Genomic DNA, 21,743 nt, shown 5'->3' on the forward strand with positions numbered 1-21,743 from the left:
GGTATTCCAAGACACATTAACTGTGAAGTCCTGGTGAGTCTCTTATCTCAGACTTCTCTTGTTGAGTTCTTGGCATGTTGGAGCTTGACAATTGCTTTCTTTGCCTGCCTGGTTGCGAGCTTCATCCAGCCTGCCTGCTGGACTTGCTGTGAGACCCTCAGCCACTCAGAGTGGTAGCTCAATTCAGGCAGGTGATGAGTTACCTTGACATCAGAAAATCAGGGCTGTGAGATCTTAGCACCCTGGATGGTCAGCAGGGAGTAGTTAGGGCTGAAGTCTGATCATCTGCTGAAGGTTCCGACCATTGGTGTTGTGTCTGGATTTCTGTGCTAACTGTATAGCAGATATGGACAGCAAATGGTCTGACACATCCCTGGTCCTCAAACCAAAAAGTTCAAGGAGGCGGACCAAGGATAACCCTTCTCCAGTTGTGTTAGAAGTCCCTTGAAAATTGCTTCTCCAAGTGATAAATAATGCATAAGAACTGGTGTAAAGCTGTTTGAATTACCTCCCAACTTCTTTTCTTCCTACCAAAGTTTGAGCTGAATTTGCAGCTTTTTAGTGAAGGCTACTGAAGTTACTGAAGTGGTTGAACTCATTGATGCTTGTGCTAGCAGAGTCTAGGTGGGTGTGTTGCCACTATGGATTGTAATGTGATTTCCCCCAGAGGAAAATTCCCGTTGCAATGCACAGACACACAAGGAAGCACAATTAACTTCTCTGGAGGAGCCTTAAGCCAGCTTTCCTTGAGTGTTGTGTAATTAAAACCTCAGCCTTGTTAATACATTAGTGAGATGTTTGCATATAATTCATCAAATGTTTATGAAAATGCGTAACAAATAATCCTGACAAACAAGTTGCTTAATTGAGATAAGGGATGGGAAGCCTTGTGAATTTTTAATAAAAAGGGAAAGAAAGCACACTATGTTAATCAGATGAAGTTATCTCATTCAATATTTTCAAGTGACTTCTCTAGCGCACATTTTATTTAATATATTACACAAAAGGAATAACTTGATCCCCTGATGAGATCTGCATAGAAAAACCTCTCTTGCAACAAACATATCATTGGCTTAAGGCATTCCCCCAGCTATTGATCAAAATCTTATTTTTTGTTCTTGTCAGAGAACAGCATTAAAACCTGCCTGAGATTTGCACTTTCTCTAACTGAAAGAGGAACAACTAATTCCTGGCTGATGCCTGAGTATTTTTCTCCAAGTACGTAGTTAACTCTGTCATATAGAATCAGTGATGACATTAATTCACACACCCTGGTAGCTAATTTAGCTTTGGAGAAAGGAAGGGGAGAGCTCAGACTTAAAAGCTTCTCACCCACTGGTTTCAGTGAGGTATCCCACCACAACCATATTCTCCATGGCCAACACCCTCTCCACTTTGCTCTTTCCTATTACGCTGTTTGGTTAATTAGCACAACAAAGTTTAATAAGGCACAGTTGGTTTTGGCCTCAAATTTGCCTGATAATTCCTGTTTCTCTTTCAGGCTTGAAAAAGCTCTTTTGAGTTTCAAAGTCTCCTTGTCTTGTCCAAGGGTGTCAGAATCCTTGTTCCTGAAAGTTTGCTATGGCCTGGAGGAAGAGGATGTGAATCTGTAGCTATTGCAGCACCAGCATAAGAAGTCTCTGCCTGCCAGGAAGAAGCCAACATGCACCATTGGGAGAGAGAGTCTGGACCCAGGTCAGCTTGTTTTGTTTTCCCCACCTCATCATAACCATACTGGGTTATTTGTATATTTAAATATAAAAATATTATAATATTATATATATATTTAAATATGGATATTTAGACCTGAATTTAGTGGGTGAAGGTAATGGTTCAAAAGGTCACCCTGAATTTTCTAAATACTGATTTAGTTTCAGTTTTAAAAGCAATATAACACTAGACAGAAAGGAGAGTAAGGCTTGGAAATGGAGGAAGGAGCAGAACAGGACAAAAATATATGGAAAAGAAGGGTTTGGGCAGCAAGAGACAGAACTACAGCTGGTGTGAGTAAAGGTGAGGGCAGATGAAGGGTCAGACCTGTGGTAGTTGGGTTCAGCCAAGGAACTGGGACCTCACACAGACCAGTCCCTTTATTCGAGCAGCAGTGTCAAGCCTTGATGACACACCACTGTGTCTTCAGTGTTAAGCTAAACTGCAGATGTTGCTCCTTCTGGAATGGTGTGGATGCTGGAGAGAGATAAAAGCTTCCTGACTCACCTCTTATGCAGGTTTCCCACTCACCTGTTAAAACCCACCTCAAATCAGCAATTTTCCCTACCTTTCTCCCCTAAGATCTGCACACTGAGCCACCAAGTCTGGATTCGAGCACCAGCACGAGGTCATCTTTCAGTCACCTTTGGTTTCCCTGGTGGACCCTTGTATCTCCTCCTGGTTCCTGCCATCTGCCCAGCTGCTTGCAGCCACCCCGTGGTGCTGCACACCATGTGGGCTCTTCTGCTGGTGGCCAGAAACAGGGAAGGAGATGCTGCAGTTAGGAGCTCGAGGTGAAAATTGCTCAGGCCCAATGAAGCTCACCCTGGCACGTTGGATTGCGCTCCCAAAGTACTCAGAGCAAGCCAGTGATGAAGAAACATAGACTACGTAGTTTAAAAAGCTCCCAGCCCAGAGTCAGCATTTCTGCCCTGACCTGCCTCATGAATTATTTAGCACGGGACTTGTTGATGCGCACTTATATTTTTTTCCCAGTGGAGTTGATGATCTTCCTTCCCCTTAACAGCCTCGCCGCTCTCTCCCCGCACAGACGCCACGCTCGGTGGGCTGAGGATGGACCAGGGCTGGGCTGGTGCTCACCACGGGGGAGCTAAGGGTGCCTGGCGAGAGGATGGGCATCGTGGCCATAGCTGGCGCTGCAATGGCAGGGCAACGAGATGGGGGACAGGGATGGGAGAGGGGTCCACGGGAGAAAGAAAAGTGGGAGAAGTGCAGTTGGAAGTGAGTGGTGTTAATGAAATATTCAGCAGTGGTGGGCCTAGACGCATTGCCGAAATTGCAGAAGCAGAGATGATTAATATTTAACAGGGTAAGCTGCCACTTGGCTGCTTTCTGCACAGAGATTCCACCCCCACGTACACACACACCGCCTTCGTCCTGCTTCCCACCCTCCTCTGACTCCCCCAAACTCCTGCCTCTGCCACTCTTCGCTGGCTCAAGCCAATGACTCCCACCACTGTGCTCGGCTTGGGGGAGGTTCTCCGGCCCCTCCATGAGCTCTACCCAGGGGAGATCAAGTCCAAGGGCTGCCTGGTGGGAGAAGTGCCAGGACGGGGGGGGGAAGGTAGTCTGGAGAAAGCACATCATTTATTTTTCATGTGGATGGGAGAGCAGGTTGTCCTATTTAGTCACATTAGATGCTCTGTTAACACAACAGGAAGAAAAAAAAAAAAGAAAAAAAAAAAAAGAAAGGATGAATAAATGCTTGCAGCTGAAGGAGGCAGCTCTCTGGTTCTCTGGGAAAACAGGAACCGGTCTTTCAGGGGGTTAAGTGTTTTGGCTCCAGCGGAGTCTCCCTTGGGGTGACCCATGTAGGTGATGGACAGCTAAGAAATCAGGGAGTGCACGAGGCTCTTCATCGGCTGGTTTGGTGCAGGAGGAATGGCTCCAGGTGTGGACAGATATTTGGTACATGTCCACCCACCGCCTCTGTGGAGTCCTTGCAGATGGGAAGCTCTCCCCATGAACATCCACACAGCTTCCTCCTGGTCCTTTTGCAACACCCCCCTCCAAACTCTATGCTCAGACACTTTCTCAGGAGATGTGACAGTGGTTGCACTGTTAGTGTGCTGACCAAGATGTCCCCACAGGGTTGAGCTTTTTTAAAATCAGTCTCCTTCCATCTGCTGCCTTTTCTTGTGCATTTAGGTGGATGCTCTTTGATCTAGGAGTCATCTCTGTGCTCAGGATTTGTGATGCCCTGGGTACAGAGAAGTCTTAGCCCGTTTGTGCAACCTCAAGGCTGTAAATCATCACAAATAAATTACAATATGTGAGGTCCGGCTACCCACTGGAATCACTAATACGAAAATGACCTGGAGGTGCATCTGAAGGTGCATCAGGGACTTGAAAAGAGGAGACAAACCCGAGCCTGTACAGATGATATTTCTGTGAGCAGGTTTGTGCCCCACCATATGGGCTTTGAAGATGTACTTGGTGAGTGAGCATGAGCCTATCATGGGACCAGTAAGTACACTGTATACAAATTACAGCTACCTAGGGAGCAAGGCAAGTTGTGGCAAAGCTGGTCTAATTCAGCCCTGTCCATGGAGCCAGGGAGGGCACGTCCCACTGCTAAGGAAACCAGGAGGTTTCAGTGAGCTTTGTAAAGCGGACAAAAAATAAACGAGGGCGTGAGGAAAATCACTGTAAATCTTTCTTTCTCCCCACATCTTGGTCTATATTTGAAATGCTAGGAACATTGAAACACCAGCTTGAAGCCTTCTGCTTGGCTTCAGTTTCTGGACCAGTTTTCAGGTGTTTAAGCTAATTAAGCATCATCATCTAGTCCATTGCCTTCACCTTGCGGCTCAAGGCAGAGCTGCCTTATCCTGGAGGAGCTCTGTGAAATGACTCTTTTTCCAGCCTGCATGTCAGGATGTGACCCAAAGGAGAGCACAGGAGGTGCCCTGGGGATCCAGCTAGAAGCTCCAAAAAATGGAAGCACCTTCTACAGGCGGTTTGTGTCTTAGAGGGACCGAATCAACTGCCAGTCAGAAAGGAAACCTCAGGCACCATGCGTCCTCAATTAAGTAGATAACTCAGAGCAGGAGGAGGCAGGGCTGTTGAGGATGTAGGATATGAGGGCCATTTGCTTGCAGAGTCTGTCCGTGCCCCTTCCCCATGACTCTCTGCACAGTTTGGCTGGAGGAATGCCTTCTGCAGCTGGGTGTGCATTGCCAAAGCTGGATGTCCTTCGTGCCATGGCTGCAGCCCACCCATCCCTTCCCCTGCCACATCACGACAAGGGTTAATCTGGACAGATGTAGAATGAGAAAACTGGACATGGGTAAGAGCTGGACCATCTGTGGCAGGAGGAGGAACCCCTGTCGAAAGTCCCAGAACTAGCGAGAACAGACGAGTTGATTTCTATTGTGTAAGTGGGGATTTGTCCGCGATGGTATAGTAACAACTAGAATTAGAAAGGAATAAAGAGTGAATTCTTCCTCTTCCCAAGTGTGTTCCCTCCAGGGCAAAGGTCAAGTGCATTGTGTGGCCGTGTTTGGATTCAGAATAAAATAAGTGACAAGGGCGAAAACCTGGGGCATGCACAGGGACTGAATAAAGAGGAGTGTGAGCTAGGCACCAGAAACCACTTTCTCACCCTAGGGGTCATTAACATGTGCAATTGGTGACCTCGTGACATGGTACGGGGGCAACAGAGACACTAATGTGAGTCATTTATATGCTGGCTTGAGTGTATTCAGCTATTGATAACAGTGTATTTCTGAGCATAGTGACCAGCTCTTTTGGTAAAATGGAGATGGGCCGATTTGCTCGTGCAGTTTGCTAGCAGTTACTCTCAGCTTTCTTCTCTATTTTTCCACAGGAAAAAGAAAAAAAGTCTGCTGGTGTCTGTCTGCAGATTGTCTCCCCGTCCTATATGGATTCCATTGGCAGAGCCCACTCAGCATTTCCTGGAATAAATGCTCTTGTGAAGGAAAAGGGTTCGGCATAAAGCATGAAACATTGGTGGAGATGAGATTTGTCCAGAGATTTTTTAGAGGAAGAACGTCCTGACCTAATGAAATTATGCAAATATGTTGGAGAGTAGTCTTCATTTATCTTGTGGCTCACCTATTCTTTGGTGTCCTTCCAGGACAAAGCACTTGCCCTATGTATACCTTGAGTATTAATACAAGTGTTCTCCTCCCCTTGCTAATGAGATGCCAGACTGGAGGAGGAAGCTCTCTTGTGATGGTGAGTTCAAGAACAAATGTCTTCTGTCCTGTCCTGAGTCTTAGAGCTTAGAGTGAATTTCACTACCACAAAACATAGCGAAAGAACTTCTCTAGTACCATGTTGTGGCTTCAGGCTCAGCTATAAAGAGTTCCTTAGATTATTGACCGATCTCATTTATTTATTTATTAGTCTAGGGCTCCTTTGAGGTCCTACCATCTTTCTCAACTGAATTTCAGATAATCTTTCTTAGAGCTTAGGCTCTTTGGAGCTGGCCAGTTGTAAAGATAGGTTTGAGCTGTGGACTCAAGTCTGAAGCTGGATCTGGGCTTGGGATTTTGGTTCTGAGGTATTCCATCCTGTGATGCAGATGTTCTCAGAAAGCTTGGAATGTTCGTGGGAGATTTACCTTCAAAGTAGTGGAAATATTATAGCAGTAAATGATGTAAGATAGCTTCACCCATTTCCTCCAAAGCCCTGTGAATAGTACATCTCAGGACAGTTGAGTCTGCATCTAAAAAGACAAAACTCTGCCCAGCAGTTTCATCTCTGACAGTTATGATAGAAATGGAGCCCCAAAGGGATGCTGTATGGCTGGTTCTTTGCCCTGTTATAAGATTTTTGTCACGGTACATTGAAGAAGACTTCTTGGAGGTCTTGATAGAAACCACGGGGAAAGGCTAACAAGAACTGCCGTATTAACTCCCCTGGCCACTGCAAAGGTGCTGCAGGGTGAAACGTTTGGAAACAATTAATGTGCTCTTATACCAACATGACCTTTGAGAGTGCCAGGCATCTTCTGTGGGGCCTGTAACTCAAGCATTAATAATGGATTACCAAAATCAACCAGCTGCAAGGGAACCACTTCTCCCTGCTTAGATAATTCTCCTCCCGGAGAAGAGCTATTGATTTTGATACTGATTCCTTCCTCCCCAGTGGAAGGGTTACACCCCACCATCACTGTCTGTGACAGCGAACTCTCTCCTGATCTGCACACACCATGCACGTCAGCCACGTTGCTCTGCACCAGCGACAGAGACAGCCCTCCTGTACAACTGAGACTGCTGTGAAAAGCGGTGTGCACTCTTCTTTTCCCACCAGGTGATTCAGTCAGCTTTGCTGTTCAGCTGTGCTTTCTCACCAGTCTGCAGCAGGAAACATCTCTGAGCACTGGGAAGCTGGTTAGACCCACACTGACATTGCATTTGCATCCATATCATAAGGGATATGGATGAAAATCAGCTTGGATCTACCTTGTGCAAGCTGGCTTGTGCAAACACCTTCACACATATGTGCCCTTGCTTCACTATCTTCATCCCTTCTGCTCTACTAAGTCCACCTTTGTGTTTTGCCACTGGTGTTGGACAAGGTCCTGGGCAAGCTGCTCTAGGTGGCCCTGCCTGAGCTGGGCAATCGAAGCAGAGGACTTCCAGAGGTCCCTTCCAGCCTCAGCCATTCTGCGATGCTGTTTCACTTGCTGGAGCTGAGATGCAGCTCAGGGTACCAGCATCTTTATGCCCTGCTTGAGCTGCAGTCCCTGGTGGGCTGGAGGTAGGGAGAGGACCATGCTTTGAGCTCGTTCACAGTAAGGAAGCTTTAATTTCATGGGAATAGAATAGAATCCATAGAATTCCATAGAATGGAAAATTTGTTTCTAATTGGTTTTGGGACAGCCTGAAAAATGAATCATTTGCAAGTTTGTGTTAGTTGTAAATAGACCACTTATTTTATTTCTTTTTCCAAAGGGGAAAGTGAACACATCTGCCACCCGCATTTCCCCACAGTGACATTTGAACTCGTTGGCCAGCTCCAACCACATTTAACTGTGGTTGGTAAATGTGGTCTGAAAGACATGCTGAAATAAAGCAATCGGATGTGCACCAAAACCCTCCTAACAGCCTGAGATAAGGCAAGCCTGCGGCACACGTTCAACCTTAATGAGACACCGGAGAAGCCACCTGGGAGAAGAAAGCTACTTGGAAAGCCCTGGGTGTGGGACAGCATCTAGTCTGAGTTCACGCTGCCCCAGACATCAGAGAATCCAACTACAAGAGGCAAACCTGTGGGGAATTGGGCTTCATTAGTCCCTCTGCTTGCGGAGTAACATGTTTTCTTGGAGCATCTTTCATCTCTTTTCAGGCACGAGTGCCGGAAACAAAGGGCTGGATTCATGAGAGGGCTTAGGGTGCTGCTACAAAATGGTGGGAGCAAGGGTCCTCTTCTGCCTGTCAGCATGCTGGAAGCCAACAGGGACGGGATCTGAGTCATGGTTACGTGGATGGGTGCTGAGCCCCCAGGCTAGGTGAGGGAGGTGACACTCAGAGCGGTTGGGAAGGGGCGTCTTGTGAATCTAGGCTGAGAAATATGAGCCTTGTTTTACTCTGCAAATGCTGCAGTGAGACATTTGGATAGGATGAATCATCTTCCCGAGAAGACGGAGCCGAAACGAATAGCTGAAACACCTCCGTGTTGCAGGTAGGAAGGAAACCCTGGAATTTGCTAGCTTAGGGAATAAAAATTATGTCCTTAAAACACAAACCAACAACAGTATTGCAAAACCAAACCAAACAACAACAACAAAATGCAATGATCTTATCTGCTACAGCAATCTGCAGACTGCTTGCTTCCTGGTAGTCCTGTCCTCCATGGGTTTGTCTTAAGATGAAAAACCAGCTGTCCTGAAGTTCACTGTGAGGTTGCGTTATGAAGTTACTGTAAAAAGGCCATAAAGCAGCAAAACTGTGGCCCTAAATCCCAGAATCTGCAAAAACTGCTTTTAACCAGCTCCTGTCCCTCTACCAAAGTGCCATGTAAAAACCTGTAGTCTCGAGCTCCTGGCTTGCCCCAAGCCTGGTGCCTCAGCATGTAGCAGCAGGATGTGATCCGCAGGCAGCCAGCTGATATCTGAAATCCTTGCTCAGAGTCAGATGGCAAGATGGGAATCCAATCATTTTATACCGGTCAGCAAGTGAGCGTTGCTGAGCATATGGGTTAGTCAATAATCAGCTTTAATTAAGTAAAAGTTATTTCATTAATATCTTTTTAAGTGGATACTCTACAAAATCTGCCTGGGGGAAATCTCAGGGTTAGGAAAGCTTTACGGTATATATTGTTGCAATATAAGTGAATAAGGCTGAGATAGCATCAGGAGGAGCACAGGAGATAAAAAAAGCAGCGAGGACCCAGCTTCATTAGATGCTCTGAACTGGAAGGAACAAAAGTATTAGCTTAACCCAAACCTAAGTCAAAAAGATTATATTTATTTATATATATATATATATTTTTTGTTAATATTGTTTTTTTTTGAAGGCAAAAGTGCAGCCTGTGGAAACCTTATAGCTAAAGCAGACACTGATTATATCTGTTATCCATCTCATCTCCCTCAGTGAGTTCTGCAGATGCTTGAAACACAGCTGAACCGTGCCATTCCCACCAAGCTCCGCACCCAAAATGTGTTGTCCCACCCATGAGTTCCACCATGGTCTGTGGGCTGAGCAAGGTGTTTTCTGGGTGCCCCCTGGGGTGCAGGGCATGGTGAGGGTGGCTTTTGCTCTGGGACATGAAGCTGTGCATCCCTTGCTGCCCAGAGCTCTGCAGGCAGCCCTTCTCCTGGATTGGCACGGAGGGACCTGTGCTCGCTGCCACACTCTGGCTGCCACTTTCTGGATGCTGCCACACTCATGAGCCTCAGGAATTCAGCTGCAAAAACTGGGTGGCCTTCATGACCCTTTATTTTGAAAGGAATTTAAATCGTCCAGTTTGGTTTCCTTTTCCGTTTTGTAATCTGGCTGCTCCTGTCCTGAGCCAGTCCTGATGATGACCTTTAGGGCAGTTTGACTTGGGGAAGAATAAAACCCCCAACCAACCTCTGATTGTTCCTATTTTTACCCAGAAATGGAAGCATCCAGGTTTCTCTGAGCTGGGACATGATCACCACACTGGAGCTCCACCATTTGAGGCATCAGGCTGCACTCCCAGGCCCTGCTGTCGTGCTTTGGAGAGAATCGAGCTGGTAAATTCCTTTTCTTCTGGCTCAAGATGAAATCTCATCTTGTCAAATCTTGGATATAGTCAAATACCAACAAGCTGGCTTGTGCTCCTGGGTGCCAGCATGAAGCCAGCCAGCAAGTGCCATCAAATCACGCATCTCTCATCCTTCTTGGTGTTTCATCAGTGGCATTTTTGGTCCACTGCCACTAGAAGCAGAATGGACGTGGTGGCTTCTCCAGCTGAAAAACCCAGCACTGGAAGGAGGGGCACTGCCCCCAGACTGAGCACATGCACAGGAAGGTGCAGAGGACTTGTCTGTGTATTTCTGTGAGTGATGTCTTCTGGTTTCAGTCTCTATTTCTCCTCAGATCCAAGTGGCAAAGGCTGCCACTCACCCCAATTCGCATTACCCTAAATAACTGAAATTTTCACTTCAACCCTTTTGTTTAGTTCAATTTTAAAAATATGACCTAACCAAAGCAGGATTCTTTTATTCCCAAGTGAGACTTTGCATACAGCAAAATAAGGAAGTGTGACTAAGAATGTAATCAATTACCAGGGCAAATCTCTGCACCACCCAAGGGTCCCCATGGCAGTAGACCTTCCCTGCTCTCGAGGCGGTGCCATAGGGAGAGTTCTGCCTTTTTATGGCTATGTGGTGGTGTGGACATAGCCTTTGGGATTTTATCAATGAAGGACCAGTTTCACTGCATATTATGGATTAAGGAATATGCTATTTATGGAAAATGTGCTTCAGGCAAACACAAACAGTTGAACTCAGGTCTGGATTGACCAGAAGAACCCCATACAGTGTAGAAAAGACTGAACCTCCTAGTTTTAGCCACATGACAATCACAATGCAGCTTTTCTTTCGTCATTTTTTGCACCCTAAGACCCGTCACATCTGACAGTTCCTTGTGCCAAGGCTGGAAATCAGCGTCCCAGTCATCTGCCTGCAGTCCCAGCCCTTGCACTGGAAAACACAGCGGGGTGGTAAATGATTTGGCCAAGCCCCATGTCAGGACATGCCAGGTTTGGTGTAGCCTGTGCTGGTTTTCACCCCTCTTTTTCCTGGCGCTGCAAAGGAAGATGAAGCAGCTGGCTGACCTCACCCTTTGGAGTGCTCCTGCAGATCCTTGCCCCACCGAGGATCCCACAGAAAACCTCGGTGGGCCCCTCCACACTCCCACATTAGGCAAAGGTAGGAGCCAACGTCCTGGCTCGAGCAGGAGCAATCCTACAGCCACCGATGCCCTCTCCTGCCACCCCTGTCCGGGGCTGACCTGGCCCCCACAGCAGTGACCACCTCTTCTGTTGAAAGCAGCTGGATTTCGGCGTGCTCCTGTAAGGAAAAGGAAACCTTTTTTTTCTTGCCTCTTCTTCTCCTCCTGCATTTTGATGGGGCTCGAGATCTCTCGGAGGAAGACGCTCTTCCCTTTTTATCAATTAGGAGCACACACGCGCGCTCTCTCGCTCTCTCTCCCACCCCTACTCTGCTTTCCTCCCAGCTCCCCTTGGCTGCCGGTTTCAGACAAAGATGTGTGAGTTCTTTGATCTGCCTGGCAGCCACCGCTGGGGGATTGGCTTGGAGGTTAATTACACACAGGCCGTCTCCAGCTGTGGCAGGGAGCCGTTCGGCTGGAGAGGGAGCTGTCCCATCTCCCCCCCAGCTACAAACTTCAAGGGGACAGGAGGGCATGGAAGGTACCACTGAAACCCCTTTTGATATGACAAACGGGCTCCTTGCTTGCCTCTCTGGTTCTTGTTTTGTTTGTCTAACTGGTACTTGAAATATGGATGAGCTCTCGGTCCTGAGGGCCCAGCCACTGGCTGAAAACCTTGCCTGCTTTCCCCACCCCAGCTGGAGCTTTGCTCCCCTGTCTGTCCGTCTTTGCCTGTCCGCGTGTCCTTGTCCAGCATGCCCATGGCTCAGCCCAGCTCACAAAGCCAGGACCCCATGTTCGTGGTGGAAATGGGGTTTCAGACGAGGCTGACTGCTGCAGGAGAGAGGTAAGAGCTGAGGGCTGGCACCCAGCAGGTTTGTGTTCGGTCCTTCTGGCTGTGGCTGACATGCTCTGTGATTAGCTGCTGGTCTTTTCCTTCCTTAAAGCCACGTAAATCCCTCTGTGCCTCAGTTTCCCGATCTTCATAATGAAGGCAAGCAGCATTTATCCACTCCTCGGGGTTGGATTGAGGCTGATTGATTTGCTTGTCCAGCATCCCAGACTAAGCAGTGTGGCAGAAGAGAGCTGTTGATGTAATCCCTTCTGCATTAGCCAAATCCTTCCCAAAAGGAGCTAACGCAGATGCTTCAGGGCAGGGTGTGGCTGGACTTTAGATGTTCTTCAGTGACTCCAAGGCACCTCCACTGGTTTCTGGGCTCCCCCCACGATATCTGAGTGTGGGGCTGGAGTCCACATGCAATGAGATCAAAAGCTGGCACTGGCCTGCATCCTCAAGGGCATCCCAAAACCTAGAGTGCACCCATCCAGGACAGCAGCCCCCTGCTTGGACCTGCACCCTTTTCCATTCCAGATTTAAGGCAAGATCCAATGCAGTGATTGTTCTGTGCTGAAGGCCTTTCACAGGTTTGTAATGAATAGGGATGCTGATAACGCCTTACAAAACGCTCCTTCTCCCTGGGAGACGGCTGGGACTGATGCTCTGAGGCTGCTCCAGGGACACCAGGTTCTAGAAATGAGACTGGTGGGAAGTGACGGGCTTCCAACTGCAGGCAGGGCAGGAGATGGCATCCGTTAGCATCAGGTGGCACCCAGAGATGATGACAGTGGGGACACGTGGGTGAATCAGGGAACACCACTCTGCCCTCACCCCTAGCAAAGAACAGATCCTAGCGAAGTACCAGACAAGAGCGCTTACTAACACTGAATTAACACCAGTTTTCCACCTTTCTCCTGTTCCTTTGTGAGGGCAGGGAGGATTTTCACATTTCTCACCACGTAGTTTGTCTTCTGGGTGGCTATTCCGTGTCTTGCTGGAAACATTTAATGTCTAAGGGTTCCTTGGCAGAGTGGAGATCCCAAAATCACAGCGGGCAGAGGGGTGGGGGGCTGTGTAAGAAACACCAGCTTGTGTCTGGCCCCAGGGCAATTGCGATGCTCTCAGTTTCCCTTGATCTCCTCCTGGAACATATGAATTTGGGGAGCTGAACTATGCCATGCTGGGTGTCACGCTCCAGCCCTGGTGTGCTGGGGACTGCCCTAGGTGCAAAACCACCCCAGCCACCGTCCCCACAGACACATGCACGCAGAAATGAACCTCAGCTGGGAAGACTGAGCAGTGGGTGGACATACTCTGCTCTGTGATACCCGTTCTCCCCAACACACAAAGGACTCGGATACCCAAGGCATGGTTTGACCTCATGTGTTAAGTCTAGGAGGTGCCACTTCCTCTGCAAATCTCTTGTGGCTGGACAATCTCCTTCCACCCAGGCTTCAAAACAGCAACAAGTGACCCTGAGCAGACACTCTGGATCCTCATTGCTGCCAGAAAAAGGCAGCAGGATCCCAAAGTCAAGCTGTTTTCTGTGGGTGATCGACTCACAACCTCAGGTCCTCTCCATGGCCACAGAGATAGCAGATAGAGGAGATCCTCTGGGTTGACCGTGGCTTTGTGGAGAGAACCCATCACCGTTTCTGGAGGTGTCACAGCATCCTACGTGTCCCACCAGCCTTCTCCAGATGCCTCCAGGGTCTTGCAGATGAGTCACTGCTTGTGCTGACTCAGCCAAGTGATGTTTCAGGACAGCTCAGCGTGTTATTCAGCATTTGTTCATGGAGTGTTTCTCCTCAAGCTGGTTGCCAATGAGTGTACTCAATAATAGGTTTAAAAAGTGGTTTTTAAATGCAACGAGCTGTGTGGGAGCAGCTCCACAGCTTGCCCGTGGCCCTGTGTGCGTGAAGATGTGGGTACAAAAATTATCTTCACTGGGTTGTGGAGGTCAGCAGCGCCCATAAGAGCATCGGGTTTGGGCAGAAAGTGGCGTGCAAGCTCCTCTGGTGTGAAGTAAGAAATGCTCTTACTGGAGCTGCCTTCCCCTTCTGGGTCTGGAGCCTTTCTCCTGCCTCTCCTTGCTGCAGGCACCTCTCCCCTGCACTTTCCCATTAGCCACATCCCTCGGCTGGTGCTGGGTGACATCTCCCCACCTGTGAGTACCGCTGCACCCCTTTACTCTGTGCTGGAGAGCCCCCTGAGGGCAAATCCCCCCCCAGGGAGGGTCTCAGCCAGGGAGGGAATGGTTAATCTCCTGAAGCGATGAACCCTGGTGGGCTTTTTTTTTTTTTTTTTTTTTTTTCCTTTTTCTGCAATAATGAGAAGTGGAGTGTGCACATCGCAGTGTGATTATTACCTGTTTATTTTTTCATGAGGCTTCTCCACTGTGTGTCACTCTAGTGTCATCATCCGTAAACACATTGATTTAACCATTACTTTGGAACAGCACTCGCCTGCTCCGCAGACTGGATACCTGTCCCCTGGGGGTGCCGGCAGTGACGAAGCGGGCTCAGAGCTCATCCTCGGGCTCTGCTGCTTCACTCCCCCTGCAGCACTCCTTCTCTCCTCTTCTCCTCCTCTTCTTTGCTCTCCATTCAGCTCGTGCTCCACCTTCTGCTCCTATTCAGCTCTCCGTCCCCTTCCCTTCTGCCACCTACACTCAGAGGTGGCCACCAGCCCCGTCTGCTGCCCCAGCCTCGTGCTTTGCAGGTGCAGCAGCATCTCAGAGCAGCCTGCTGCATATCAGAGGGCACCACATGATGAACAGTGCCCGGTGGTCCCACCTTTAGGGTGGGCTTCACCTCGCCCTCCTCCAAAGCTGTGTGAGCAACCCAACCTGGACCTCCTGCATTGGCTAAGGAGAGAGCAGTCCCTGCTTGGGATATCCTAAGAGGGTGCCCCAGGGAGGTCCCTGGAGCTTGTTCTCCCTGGGTAACAATCGGGCAGTGGCCTATGGAGCACCTGGGCACTGGTCTGCCCTCAGAGTCAGCCTGGGCTGGGCCTCAGGTACCATTATAAGGCTGAAATACACCCACCATGGGTTGGGAGAGCTGGGGAGAGCTCCCAGAAACGGAGCGAGCATCACTGCCTGCTCCAAGCCACGAGAGGGACCTTCCTCTGTTTTCCTACCTGTAAAACCCACCCCAAGGAAAGGGCGTTTTCCCCAGGCAGCTCGTAAGTCAGAGACCGCCTACGGTGGAGGGCTGGCTGGTGGGGCTCTTATATCTTGCATGTTGCCACGGGCACTGCAGAGGACCACATCCAGACCTTTGCGCCCACAGTGAACACGAAAGACTAGATCCACACGACCATGGGGCAGACAAAATTGCTGCCCAGCTGAAGACCAGCCCTCTCTGGGTTTTGGGGTTCAAGGCAGTGTTTCTTTACACAGTGAATGCACTCCTTCTCCTCTCGTTCAGTGCCGTTTGGGTCTCTCGGGCTTGGAGCCAGTGCTGGCTGTCCTTGGTGCCAGCGTGGTGCAGAGGGAAAGCCTCAGGGGCACTGGAAGTATTTCGTTTTATTTTTGTGACTTCCTCAAAGAAACACAGAGAGAGTTGAGAAAAAAAAAGGGGGGAAAACCTTTGAACTTGAGCCTTTTAAGTAATTTTTGATTATTTTCATTTTATTTTTTTTCCCTTTTTGATTCTTTTTCCCTGTTCTGATCCTCACAGCAGACAGGGGCCAGGGAGTCTCCTGACCCCTCATTCATGCCCTGCCAGTGGAGCAGTTTGCTCTGAGCATACCTTCAGACTTTGAGGAGAAAGGGCCCAGAAGAGCAGCGTTTGGAAGCAGAGGGATGTGAGGGATGCCAGAAACTTCACGGGAAGTCACCATGGCACTGTGAGCCCTGTCTCAACATCTGAGTGCCACCAAGACCACCAGGAGACATGTCCAAGGTGATGCTAACCACCAGAGGGATGGAGACCACCAAGGCGGTGTTGTCTGCAGCTCCATGACAAGTGCCACCCACTGAAGAAGTGTCCTCCTGTCGCGTGGTACCAGCCGCTGCTGTGGCACTGAGTCACACCAGGATGCAGCCCTTGGGCTCTGCTTTGCTCTCGGCGTTGTTCAGTCTGCCGTGTGCTTCCTGCTCAAAACAGAGGCAGCCCCTACCCCATCCTTGCAGCATCACGTGCGTGAATCCATTAAAGTCTCCGTGGTGCCGCGATACTCCGGAGCTAAAGGACCTATCAGTGCCGTGCTAAAATGGCTTTGCTAATCCCCACCGCTCAGCAACGGTCCCTGGGGGACCCTTTTGTTCTGCTGTCAAGGCCCTGGGCTTCTTAGCCGAGTATAACAACCCTGAATGTTTGTGCAGGAGAGCTCTGTGTGCATTATAACCTGTCGGGGTTGTTGCACGTAGCCACCACCCTCACCTGCCCACCGCGTGCCGCAGGTGCTGCAGGGCGATGCGGTGCCTGGGGGGCTGCAGCAGGAGAGGGGTGAGCATGAGTGAGGCAAGGCCGTGGCAGGTCAGGGCCTTTCTTGGCCTAGGTAAACATCCAGGTGCTTAAACATGCTCAGGAGGGTGGATGGAGTCTGAGTGGAGCTGGGTTTAGGTGTCCACTTTTGAAAAAATCTGAACAATTTCAAGAGCCACCGCCTCCCTTTCAAGGAGTTCTCATGAATCTTGAGGGCCAATAACAAACTCCTTCAGGAGACCTCCCAGCTCATGCGGAAACAGGGCTGGTGGGCACAAAACACCCAGGAACATCCTTTCAGCCTGCACAGCGATGTGAACCCTGGGGACTTTAGGAGGAGTCCTGACCACCCTCAGCCTCAGAGGGCCTGGAGGCTGCTCCCTGCCTGGAGAAGCCCTGGGAAGACAGGGAGATGGACCCATGCCCACGACACTGGTCTTGTGGTGCCGTGGGGCTGAGCTGGGTCCCGCTGGGGTCTCCATGCTTCACTCCAGGTGGCCACCATCTGCTCCCCGCCACCTCCAGCCGGACAGGGGAGGACAGCAGGAGCAGAACGTGAGAGAGGAAGAGGATGCACAAAAGAGGAGGAGGAGGAAAGCCAAAGCAGAAGGCAGGGAGAGGAGGAAGAATACATGCTGGCATCCAGAGTTGGTTTTTTTCCTTCCAGAAAGCCGCTCAGTTTTAGCAAAGTCCTTTTCTGTCTTTAATGAATTCCGGCTCCCTTCCCCCTGCCGACCCTGGAGAAGATGGAACATTTCCAAGAGCAGGAGGGAGGGAGTGGCGAGAAAGGGGCTTGGAAATAAAATAAAATTAAAAAAAAAAAAAAAAAATAGAAAAAAGAGACTCCTCTTTAAAAGTCACTTTGCATCCCCTCCCCGAGCGGGAAGGGAGCATGGGTCATGTCAGAGCCCTCCGCCGATGTGCCTTGCCTTTGCCGCTTTGCTAATGACACTGGAAATATGCTAAGGAGCTGGCTGCGAGGGGGCTTTTCTAATGCGGTCACTTCCTGGGACCTCAAAGAGGCTTTAATTGCGGGGCCGCGGGGACGGCAGGTGTGCTTGTCATCTCTAATCAGCGAGCTGGGTGCACTGGGCTGCCTGCGCTGAGAAAGCGGGTTGCTGGCACTCCCCCTCCCCGCCTCGCCCTCGTACCCCCCAACTTTTCAACCATTGCACACCTGTCAAAATGATTATGGGAATGAGACTCCATCACGGGCAGAAAGAGCAGATTTGAAGGAAATCCTCTTTCTCCCTCGCTCTCGCCCTTTCTTTTTTTGTGTGTGTGTGTTTTCTTTTTTATTCTTTCGCTCACGTTTGCTTCAGCTCAAGGGGGATTAAGGGAAGGGGGGAAAAATCCCCTTGGTAAATGGGTCCTAAACATGCATTGTTGTCAGTGGGGCTTTTCCCTGGTACATTCTGGAGTCGTAGCAAGATTTCCAAGCTGGCAGCTCATGGATAAAGCTGTAATGTAGCAAATGAGAGGCAGTACCTGTGAGAAACAGCAGCCTCCTAGCACATCACATCTCTTGCATGCACACAAATACCAACAGCACACACACGCATATTCCCCAGTACAGAAGCCCAGCACTTGCACGCACACAAAATATAGTGCACAGATGAAATTGGTGAGGCTTCTTTCTCCCTGTGTTTGGGAAGCTTCACCCAAAGGCACAAACGTGCACACAACCACACGCACAATTGCATGCGCTCCAAACGCACCAGCAAACAGGGATGAAAGAAAAACACTATATTCACATATAGACAGAGATCCTTCCCAGCTGCAAGTGCAAATATTAAATCCCTTGCTAATTTTCACGGAATCGTCCTTTTTCTGCCCACCCCATAGGACAGACTGAGAGACAGCAGCTGGGATGCAGCCACCCGTTGAGATGCCAGCCTGCTGCAGACAGACAGCTGTCTCTGCAGGCAGATGGACAGGTGTCAAGCTCTTTGATGTGCTTGCAAAACCCCGTCTAAACCCGTACCAGCTCTGGAGGTGGTCACCAGTCTGCTAATACTTTAACACGGGAGCTAAGCAATGCTTGGGCTGTGCAGGTGGTGGGACCTGCTTCTAAAACTGTAAATAAATAAAACCCACTGGGAGGCGAGGCACAGGTTGGGAAGAGAAGCAGGAGTTGTTGTACAGGTTGCAACATGGTGCCGGGTAAGGTGGGGGAGCTGCACTATATGTATATTTTATAGTACACGGAAAGTGACTTTTAAAGCATCTCAAGTGATGTTGTGATGCCAACTAGACCCAAAGCTGCTCTGAACCCCAGTCACTCGGATCTTGGGTTGCTTGGAAGTGAATTGGTTGGTTCTGCTTGCCTCCCCCTCTTCTCCCTATCCCCTGCATTTACTGCTTCTTTCCCTCCAGCCTTCTGCTTTGCTTTGCAGATTCACAGCTCCTACTGCTGTGTCCTGCTGGATTTTGTGTCTGGCTTCTGCTCTGCCTTCCTCACCTCCCATGCAAACATGACGCTCTCTGCCCATGGCTTGGGAAGCATCACCCAGTGTTACTGTGTCATGTAGCACAGCCGCCTTTCCATCCTGCAGATGATGAGCGTGCTCCAGAGCAAGGGAAGGAGGTAACATCACATTCAGGTGTTTATAATAAGGGAGCCTCCAGTGCCCCAGAGCTCCACTGTGCAAGACACACATAGAAAAAAAAATAAAAAAAGAAAAATATTTGAATTGCAAATTTCTCTCAGTGGCCTTGGTCTTGTTAAATCAGTGGGCAAGAGGCATAGGAGACAAGAGACAGAAAATCTCACCTTTGACAATGGCTGATGGTCAGCCAGAAGCTTTTTAGAAGATTTGGAGAGCAGACCTTGCTCTCCCCAGCACTATATTTGCCCAGTGTTTTTTTGTTGTTGTTGTTGTTTTTGTTGTTGTTTTGTTTTTTGACATTAATGGGGAAAGCATTTTCAGAGGAAAAGAGCAAAGAGCTTTTGATGAGAAGCCATCATCACAGCTTTAGGCAATGTCTGAGGCTTGTCTTGGCTGGTGCTTGACTTATATGAACATGCAAGTGCAGGGTGCAATCTGCAATCAAAGGTAGCAGACAGGCAGTCACAAAGGTTGGGCTCAAGGTAACAGTTCCCTTTCTCACCACCAGAAGAGGAGAGACACCAGAGGGACCCACAGTGACAACCAAAGTCCATCCCCTAGTTCGGATGCCAGCAAGGGTGAGTCGAAGCCCACATTTCAGTGCTTGGTGGACCACTAATAGCCTTAAACACATCTGCAAGCATCCCACTAACCTGGAGTCCAGGCCTCCATTTAACACATCCCCCCCACCTCCTACCAAACTCATGAACATGAAAAAAAGCAGAATGTCTCTGTATGGGAGGCACCACTGGAAAAAAGCAGAACTGGGGGAAAAGAAAGAAAAAGCACGAGTGAGGACAGAAGAGCTCATTTTGTCTATTGAAAAGATTCTGTTTAATAAAAAATTGATGACATTTTAGTCTCTGAGATAGGCCTGTTCCCCTTTAACATGAATCCCATCACTCTATTTTTCATCTCACTTAGCTCCTTTCTGATAATCAATCAAGCGTTTGCTCCATCTTCCCCATATTGTGGGATCCACCAGAGACTCTCTTGCACGTGGCCCCTTTTGAAGTGGGCCCTGCTCAGTGCAGGAGGGGAGGGAAGGTTTAGTCCTAAATAAATAAACAAACTAACTAACTAAACTTTTTGTTTGTTTGTTTGTTTGCTATAAGGAATAATGCAAAGGGTTTCAAAGGAGACGGGGAAGGATCGTTAAGGCAAGGAGAACAAACAGCCTGAACTCCGTCCTGAGAGCACAGGCACTTCAGAAATCACCCAGATCAACCAGAGCTTGGCCAAGTCCCTCATGGACACAGCACTGGCCTCTCCTTCCCTGTGCTAACCAGGAAAGGAGAACAGGGGCCATGGGTACAGATGCTCAGCATCTCTCCTAAGAGAAATATGGGGACAGACCTGGATGTGGCAGGAAAAAAGGAGCTGCCCTGCGGGACCTGGCCCTGGCTGGGCTCTTAGATACCTTTCCACAAAACACTAGGGCAGATTTGAAGACTTCATGAGATGGAGAATCTGCCACTTCCCAGGGCTGTTTGGATGCCCTTCAAACTGGAGCTGGAGCCACTTGAGGCACTGGGATGAGTGAGGTGCTCAGGAGAGTGCTAAGTGACTTTATCTCCTGGTAGGACACTTTCTAATGCACAGCTGACTTCTTCAGTTAGGGCAGAATAGAAAAGTATCTTCTGGCCAAAAAAAATAAAAATAGTATTGCCTACAGTGGGGTTGTGTGTGTGGGTAAGGAAGGGGAAAATCATCGTCTCTGTCAGCTGTAGGTAGGAAGACCAACTTCACCACGAGCCCAGCTGGCACTAGAATCACTGGAAGGGTGTAGTCTCCTTCCACAGCTATTGACTTAAACTTGTGTCCTTCCACTGGATTTACTGGGTGTGGATTCAGCTGTGGGAAGCAGGATTGAAAATCTCACCCAGGAGTACCTTGGCTTGTTAGTAGTTTGTCTCTTCTTTTCCTTTAACTAGTGGAAGGAACACTTTACCGTGCAAGTACTTTGGCTGGTTTCTTGTTCTCCAGATTCCTGGTAACACTGGCCAATTTTTTATTTTTTTTTTGTCAGAATAGTGTTCCGCTTGATTTTGTCAGATTTTTCCCCCTTTTTATTCCAAGGAGACTTTCCTTTTCCCTAATCTCCTGGTTTCTACAGCAAAGGGGAAAAGTTACCAAAGAAGATTTTTTGTCTTGTGCTAGTCCGCAAAGCTGGTGCATCACTATCCCTCAGAAACATGCCTGGCCTAGGAAATGGCAGGCACTTTGCAGAGGGTTGCCCTAAAATTCATGACGTCGGATGTCTGACAGAAAGGATGGCATTTGCAAAGCAGAGCTGGCATTTTTCAGACCCTTGTACTCACTAGTCATTTTCTCTGGATAATCTGACTGTCTGTGAAAAAAAAAAAAAAAAGAAGAAAGAAAAAAGACCCCATCTCTCAAAGAATCCTTAATTAGCTCTTACTGGAGAGTAGATAGTTCCTGAGTCCTTGTCCCTCTTCCATTTGGTGTCTGGTAGTCACCAGGACACTGAGGGGGTGTTAATGAATTATCAGCTCCTTCTCTCTGAAGTTTGTCTGGGCTGAGGGGGGGCTCTCCAGAAAACAGGGTTGGAAAATGCAGCCCCACTGCCTCCCAGACGGAGCAAACAACTGCTTTGGGGTGTGTGCCTTGGCTTTTGGTGCATCTCCTGTACCAAAAATATTCCAGAGTTTACAAGGTAGCTAAATCCCAGGGAGGGAAACTGAGGAACACAGATATGTGTCCATCCAGTCAAGGACAAAGCTGAGAACAGATCCCACATCTCCCAGATCCTGTTTTGATGTGTTTTATCGAAGTGAGA

General features: G+C 48.9%; 1 long non-coding RNA gene across 1 annotated transcript; it reads left to right on the forward strand.

Annotated features, from left to right (window-relative positions):
* The first annotated feature begins 1,363 nt into the window (after window positions 1–1,363).
* LOC106014689 (uncharacterized) lies at window positions 1,364–10,041 on the forward strand. Its single transcript, XR_005268357.2, has 4 exons — window positions 1,364–1,695; window positions 5,561–5,931; window positions 6,847–8,385; window positions 9,803–10,041. It is a non-coding gene; the product is annotated as an uncharacterized lncRNA (long non-coding RNA).
* Window positions 10,042–21,743: the final 11,702 nt, after the last annotated feature.

The sequence above is a fragment of the Anas platyrhynchos genome, chromosome 10 (genome assembly GCF_047663525.1).
Source record: "Anas platyrhynchos isolate ZD024472 breed Pekin duck chromosome 10, IASCAAS_PekinDuck_T2T, whole genome shotgun sequence".
NCBI lineage: Eukaryota > Metazoa > Chordata > Aves > Anseriformes > Anatidae > Anas > Anas platyrhynchos.